Here is a 7791-nt window from a genome sequence, read left to right as displayed (position 1 = left end):
ATAATATCATAATCCCATGTGCTAATCAACACCCCCAATTCATCTGCCTTACTAGTATGACTCCTTGTGTTAAAATAAATGCAATCCAGCCTTGCATTATTCACTTGTATCTTAAACAGGTCTATATTTGCTCTGCCTTCCAGACCGACTAATTTTCCCTTCTATATTTGACTATGCATCAGCCCCTACTGTACCTCCACTCTGTATCCCATTCCCCCTGCCAAATTAGTTTAACGCCCACCACCACACACCCCCCCCCCCCCACCACCACCACCCCCGCCCCTCAACAGCACTAGCAAAACTCCCAGCAGGGATGTTAGTCCCATTTCGGTTCAGGTGCCACATGTCCAGTTTGTACAGGTCCCACTGTTGCCAGATACAGACCCAGTGATCCGGGAAACTAAAGCCCTCCCTCCTGCACTATCTCCTCAGCCATGCATTCATTTGCACTTCCTCCTATTCCAATAAACACTAGCACCTGGCCCTGGGAGTAATGCAGAGATTGCAACTTTAATGGTCCTGCTTTTTAATCTGCTACCTAGCTCCCTAAATTCTTGTTTCAGGACCTCATCCCTCTGTCTACCTATGTCGTTGGTACAACTGTGTACCACGATCTCTGACTATTCACCCTCCCCCTTCTGCATATCCTTTAGCCGCTCCGTGACATCCTTTACCCAAGCAACAGGGAGGCAACATACCATCCCGGAGTCACATTTACCGTCACAGAAATGTCTATCCTTAGCCCTTACGATAGAACTCCCTATCCCCTTAGTTCTCCCCCTCTTTTCCTACTCTCCTGTGCAGATGAACCACCCGTGGTACCACAGGCTTGGCTCTTGTGGAATTTCCCTGAGATGTTATCTCCCCTAACACTATACAAAGCAGAACATCTGTTAGAGAGTGCAATGGGCCTAGGGGACTCCTGCACTACCTGCCTAGTTGGTCTACTCTACCTGGCAGTCACCCATTCCCTTTCTGCCTGAGCAGTCTTTACCTGCGGTGTGACCACCTCCCTGTACGTGCTATCCACAATGAACTCAGCCTCGAAGATGCTCCACAGTGTCCCCAGCCACGGCTCCAGATCCGAAACATGGATTTCGAGTATCTGCATCTGAAAACACTTCCTGCACACGTGTTCACTCTGGAGACTGGAAGTGTCACTAACTTCCCGCATTGCACAGGAGGAACACTCCACTCTGCTGAGCTGCCCTTTCATGACTTATCCTTAATTTACTCAAATAATTTGAGATTATTTACACTCGGGGCCTTGATTACCTAAAAAAAAATTCTCCTTACTAGATATATTTCAAAAGTTGTTCTTGTTGTTCCATTACCTCCACAATCCCCTCCTCCAAGCCACACACCATCTAGACTTTGACATATATCACCCTTCCTTCATCATCACTGGGTTCAAAGCCTGAAATCCTTTCTGTAACAGTATTGTGGGAACACCTTCACCACATGGACTGCAGTGGTTCAGGATGAAGGCCCACCATTTTCTCATGGTAACCAGGGATGGGGAAGTAATGTCAGTATCACCTATATCCTGAGAACAAATAGACAGGAAATACAATAGGAATAACATCAATGAGTTTGTAATTGATGGGTTGAAACAAGGCGAGGTCTGTGATCAGAGCGGGATTTCATTCTCTGCTAAGATATTATCATCACAACTTGTCTCACCAGTCCATTGTGTTTGCTGTTCTGCTGTTCCTTTTATCAGAGATAAAGTAACAATTAATCTCTGGCTCCAAAGCTACTGAATGTCAATTGTGTAGATGGGAATTGGACGCTTTGTCTTCTGTTATCACAGTATCAGTGAATCATAAAGCACAGGATTAGGCCGTTCGGTCCATCATGTCTGTGCTGGCTCTTTGAAAGTTCTCTCGAATTAGCCCTTCTTTCCTATTCTTTCCCCATCGCTCTGTAAATCTCACCGCTCCCATCCCCTCTCCCCTCTGTCCATCAGAGTTTATCCAACTCCATTTTGAATGTTATTATTAAATCTGCTTCCACCTGCCTTTCAGGCCAGGAATTCCAGATTCCAGCAGCTTTCTCCCCTTGGTTCTCTGAGCATTCACCTTAAAACTGGCTCCTCTGATACCCACCCTTCTTCCAGTGAAACCAGATTCTCCTTATTTAATCTGTCAAAATCAGACAAAATGTTGAACACCTATGTTAATTCTCCCACTTACTGTGTCTTTCCAAAGGAAAACACTCCCAGTTTCTCCAGTCACTCCAGAGAACTCTAGTCTCTCATAAAAAAACATACAAGTTTATAAACATACGAATTAGGTGAGGAGTAGGCCATTCAGCCCCTCAAGCATGCTCCACCATTCAATAAGATCATAGCTAATCTGATTATAACCTCAATTCCACATCCCCACCTACTCCCAATCATGGCAGGTAGGTAAATGCTCACTGGGTGATCGTGTCTGCATGACTCCTTGTAACATGTTTGTGATTAATGGATGTATTGCTAACGGGTGCATTGTGAATAAGGATGTTGTATAATTATTATCTCGTAGTATGATTGAATCTAGTCGAATTGGTGTTTAATTTGAGCTTTGAGGACTGCCCCATTATTTCTTGTAATTCTCATGTTCGAACCATAGAGTAACCAAACAAAAAATATGACAATTTATAAGCAACAATTGTTTCGATATGTTGACATGAGGCTTCACATTACCATTCCCAGGAATGTCGACATAAAGACATGTATCCAGAGTTATGGCCTTGACTAGATAACGACCCTTGTGAAAACTCTGGAATACCATTCTGACACCTTTTTCATGGGATGTGGGCGTCGTTTGCAAAACCAGCAAAACCACCATCTATAATTCTCCTTGACAACTGAGTGACTTGCTGGAGTATTTCAGAGGACAGTTAAAAGTGAACCACATTGAGTTACATGTAGACCAGATCAGGTAAGGATGGCAGATCTCCTTCCCTAAAGGACATTAGTGAACCAGATAGATTGTTCCAAAAATCAATGATCGTTTCATGGCAACATTACTAAGCCCGGCTTTCAATTCCAGATTTTATTTATCAATTGAATGTATTAATTAATTGAATTTCAAATTCCGCCAGCTGCTATGGTGGGATTTGAACACATGTGTCCAGGATATTAGCCCGAGCCTCTGGATTACCAGTTCACTACATTACCACGACACCACTGTCACTGACTCTCGACCTCACGTCCATCCCTTAAGACACTACATAAACCTTCCTCTTTGACCAAGTGTTGGTCATCTGACCTCATATCTCCTGTTGTGTCTCAATGTCATACTTTGCTTGATAATGATCCTCTGAAGCACCTTGGGATGTTTTATTACATTAAATGTACTCAATAAATATAACATGTTGTTGACGTTCACCAGATATGACTTGTCTTACCATATCCTTGCTGCTGGCCATTTGTTGTCCATTGTTTAGTTTTGTTTTCTTTCAAGCAGCAAATACTTTTGTCCAGGGATGTAAACTGGAAATTTCCCCATCAGTGACGTTAAGATGACTGGTCAGTAAATAAAGAGTTTACTTAATCTCTCCTTTTTTAATCAGGTTGCAACATTTATAACCCTTCAGTCCTCTGCCACGACTCCCATTTCCAAGGAGGATTGGAAGATTCTGGCCAATACATTTGCTATTTCCAACTTTTCCTCCCTCAGCACCCCTCATACATACCATCCAGACTGGGTAAATGTTGTAGTTTATTGTGTTATTAAAAGTGTTGGATTGAAAGGGGTTAACTGAACCTGTTTGTTCAGTGACTGTAATTAATGTCAGTCTCCATGGACCCTAATTGTGTTGCTGGAGGGTTTTCCTTTTCTGTTAATAAGGGACTCTTTTCAATGTGTTGTCACATAGAGTCGGAGGGAGCATCACCCGCGGCACTAAGAGGGATCAGCAGCTCCAGAGAGTGGGAGAAGATAGATTAGAATCTGGGAACAACAGATTGCAATGTTACAACAATGGGTCAGAATCTGAGAACAATAGATTGGAATGTTACAACAAAGAACAGGAGTTTATCCTCGGATCTTTACATTCTATCTACATATTATGATCAGCTACCATTAGACTATCGGATACGATATGCACTTGAAATTATTCAATACATTTACTATCCGATCCTGGCTATTGTTGGTGTCCCTGGTAAGTCACTCTATAAAGCTATTAATTCTATAAGCCATATTTACCTACATTACTGTTCTTGCCATTTACTCTGCCCTCCTTGCTGCTGCTGTTATTCCTGGTGAATCTCTACCTCCAGCTATTAGCTGTGAAGCCATTGCTAATTGTACTACAGTTCTTGTAATTTCATCTCTCATCTTGGTTGCTGTCTGTGCCCCTGGTAAGTCTCTATTTCACGCTAGGAGATCTGTAAACACTGTTCCACTGAAATACGGCTCTGTAATGTAAATTTTGGGAAGACTGAAGCCAGTGTTATTGGTCTCCATCACAAGCTCCATCCCCTATCTGGGAAACGCATACCCCTCCCTGCCCAATGTCTGAGAATAAACCAAACTGTTTACAACCGTTGTGTTCTATTTAAACCTGAGCAGAGTTCATCTCCATATTCTATCCATCACCAACTCTGCCTACTACCAACTTTGTAATATCACCCGTCTCCACCTCTGCTTCAGCCATCTGCTGCATAAACCCTCATCCGTGCCTTTGTTGAATCGGCACTTGACTATTCCAATTCTATCATGCCCACCGTCGCAGTTATAAACCTCCATAAACCACAGCCCATCGTGAACTCTGCTGTCTGTATCTTAACTCACACCCAATCCCGATTACCCATCACCCCTGTGCTCACTGACCTACATTGGCTCCCGTTCTGGCAGCACCTTAATTTTAATATTCTCATTCTTGTGTTTGAATCCCTACATGGCCTCATCCCCACAATTAGTCCCATTCCCCTGTCTATTCCCATATTCCAGAAAATCATTAGCCACGAAGTCTATTCCCATGTCACCTTTCAAAGTGAATTTCCTTCCCTCTCTATCTCTTCCTTGTAGTGCTTTTCGACTCTACAGCACCACTGTTGCCCACACAGTGGGTGCCTGGATCCATAAAAGGGGGTGGACCGAGCTACCAGCCAATTCTGGTGTGGCCTGCACCCTGCCTCGTGTTGTGCCCGGGTGTATATCGCGTGTACTAGTAGCATGAGGAGTTGTGGAATGTCGCGTCAAACTGCTGTTGCAGCAGCTTTGATGCACGTCTTTGAAACTTGGTCTGTGCATGTCCACTGACCGCCTGTGTCAGTCACTCTCAGCTGAACATACATTCAGCAGCACGAGGAACCCCCTCTAGTGTTATTTAAAAGGACCAGCCATCCAACTTACAGGTGAGGGGCTTTTGACTTACTTCTGCTATTGTAAAGTTAGTGGAGGTGCTGTGGATGGTTTTCTGGCAGTTGTGTTGTGAGCTGCGGCAGACATTCAGGGAGGGCAGAGGATTTGGTGACCCAACTCAGGACGAGTTTAGTAAACTGTAGTTACAGCGTCTCTGGGTCTGTAACATGACCAACAAACGGAGCAGAGGTTGCAAAGAGGGGAAGCTCTGTAAAGAGGGAGGAGGAGGGGGCACTGCCATACCCACCCCGGGATTTCCAAGAGCACTTTTCCAACCTACTGCTAACCCAGGAGCAGTGTGTGAGGTGACTCTGATTCAATCAGGAGGTCAAAGAACTGAATAACCTCCTGTAACACGGCCTGGAGACCCCCTCCAGGGTAAGGACAGAGCTGTCAGTGGCTGTTAAGGTCACAGTTTCATTGAACGTCTATGTATCTGGATTTCTCCAAGCCTTATCCAACATAGAGTCATCGACAGTGATAGTCACAGAAAGTGTCCATTTGGTCCGTTGAGACCATGCCGACTGTCTCTGAAGCTATTCAGTCAGTCCCACACCCCCGCTTAATCCTTGTAGCCTGCAGGTTCACATCCTTCAAGCACCCATCCAGTTAACCTTTGAAATTGGAAGGAGGGATCAAATTGGATGTAAGCAAAGCTGGTAACAGAAGGTAGAAAAGTAGAAGGTGATATTACAAGGCAGGTGAAACAAAGGTTAGCATCAACTGGAATGCAGACTGTCAAGAAGACACGGTTAAGGGCAATCTACCTGAATGCACTCAGTATTCGGAACGAAGTAGATAATTTAAAGGCCCAAATAATGGTAAATGGGTATGATCGAATTGTCATAACGGAAACGTGGCGACAGGGTGTCCAAGGCTGGAACTGAATATTCAAGCATATTCGACACTTACGAAGGACAGGCAAAAAGGAATAGGAGTTGGTGTTGTACTGATAATAAGGGATGGGGGCAGGACATTAGTAAGGCAGGATCTCACGTCTGAAGAACAAAATGTGGAATCTGCTTGGGTGGAGCTAATAAACAGCAAGGCGCAGCAAACATTAGTAAGAGTTGTTTATCGGCCACCAAACAGTATTGGTAGTGTGGGGCATGGCATTTATCAGGAGATTAGTGAATCATCTAACAATGGTAACACAGTAATCATGGGTGACTTCAATCTTTATATAGATTGGGTAAACCTAATGAGAACTAATGCTATGGAGGACGAGTTTCTGGAGTGTGTTATGCATGTTTTTTTAGAGCCGTATTTTGAAGAACTGACTATAGAAGAGTCGATATTACATCTAGAATTATGTAATCAGACAGGGCACATTGATCTTATCGTAAAATAACCTTTAGGGATGAGTGCGCATAATGTTCTAAAATGTTACATTGTTAAAAGTGAGGTAGTTCAATCTGAAGCCACGGTGTTACATTTTAACAAAGGAAATTTTGAAGGTATAAGGGGCAACTGGTAAACATTAGAAACGTAACAGTTTGTCATTTCATCTCTCCCCTCTCTGTCCCATCACGGTCCTTCCTTCTTGTTCTTCTTCCCCCTTTCCCTCGTTCATTTGCTCAAAGACTGTCACATTTCTAACGTTTGCCAGTTCTGATGAAGGATCACAGATCTGAAACATTAACACTGTTTCTGTCTACATAGATGCCGCCAGACCTGCTGAGCATTTCCGACACTTTCTGTTCTCATCCCTAAACTCTGGAATTCTCTCCCGAGTCCCTAAATACATTAAGGTGCACAGAGTCCAGTTTTAGGGAGTACTGCTTGCACAGAGTACTAAATACAGTAAAGTTAATGAGGGACTGAATTTGAAGAGATCCAAGAGTTGATCTCTTCCCAAAATTTAGTAAATTTTACATTTAGCATTTCACTTAATTTTAAGCTGAACTTGTAGTGTCTTTCACAGTCTGTTTTTGACATCTGGACAGTTGATTGATGCACATGGAATGGGAGGTTCAGTGTCAGCTTGGATTAAAAAAAACTGGCTTAATGGTAGACAACAGTGAGTTGTCATAAATAATTGTTTTTCAGACAAGAGGAATGTAGCCAGTGGTGTTCCCCAAGGGTCAGTGCTAGGACCAGTGCTTTTTTCTGGTATGTATAAATGATTTGGATATTGGAATACAGAGCAAAATTTCAAAATTTGCTATGGTACCAAATCTGGAGGTGGGGCAGACAGTGAGGTTGATACTGATCGATGTAACAAGAAATAGCCAGGCTAGCAGAATGGGCAGATAAGAGGCAGATGGAAGTTAATAGAGACAAGTGTGAGGTAATGCATTTTATCAGAAGTAACAGGGAGAGGCAATATATACTTCATGACACAGTTCTAAAGAGTATGCAGGGACAGAGGGACATGGGGTTCATGTACATAGATCATTGAAGGTGGAAGGACATATTGAGAGAGTCGTTAATA

Source organism: Heterodontus francisci, unplaced genomic scaffold (genome assembly GCF_036365525.1).
Source record: "Heterodontus francisci isolate sHetFra1 unplaced genomic scaffold, sHetFra1.hap1 HAP1_SCAFFOLD_591, whole genome shotgun sequence".
In the NCBI taxonomy this organism is placed as follows: Eukaryota; Metazoa; Chordata; class Chondrichthyes; order Heterodontiformes; family Heterodontidae; genus Heterodontus; species Heterodontus francisci.
This window is presented reverse-complemented; position numbering follows the sequence as displayed.